The sequence below is a fragment of the Acanthisitta chloris genome, unplaced genomic scaffold, assembly GCF_000695815.1.
Source record: "Acanthisitta chloris isolate BGI_N310 unplaced genomic scaffold, ASM69581v1 scaffold23889, whole genome shotgun sequence".
NCBI lineage: Eukaryota > Metazoa > Chordata > Aves > Passeriformes > Acanthisittidae > Acanthisitta > Acanthisitta chloris.
This window is the reverse complement of record NW_008690136.1, coordinates 26976-27342: the sequence shown is the minus strand read 5'-3', so window position 1 is coordinate 27342 and position 367 is coordinate 26976. Positions and strand designations below refer to the sequence as shown.

Here is a 367-nt window from a genome sequence, read left to right as displayed (position 1 = left end):
GAATACATAACATTGGGTTTATATATGTAACAAGGAACTCTCACATTTTCTGTAGGCTTAAATAAAGCTCATCATCCTCTTGTGTGATGCAAACAGTAGCAAAAGCAGCACACAGGGACAGGCCACAGAGGCAGGGAGTTAATACACTGCAGCCTATCCTGGCATCAGGATCCCGAATACATAACATTGGGTTTATATATGTAACAAGGAACTCTCACATTTTCTGTAGGCTTAAATAAAGCTCATCATCCTCTTGTGTGATGCAAACAGTAGCAAAAGCAGCACACAGGGACAGGCCACAGAGGCAGGGAGTTAATACACTGCAGCCTATCCTGGCATCAGGATCCCACAGTTTGTCCCTGTTTAG

General features: G+C 43.6%; 1 protein-coding gene across 1 annotated transcript in view; it reads left to right on the top strand.

The window, feature by feature from the left end:
- The window catches only part of DHX32 (DEAH (Asp-Glu-Ala-His) box polypeptide 32), a gene marked incomplete at its 5' end in the record, with an annotated part of 25887 nt that overhangs the window by 6880 nt on the left and 18640 nt on the right, over nucleotides 1–367 (top strand). The window lies entirely within an intron of this gene.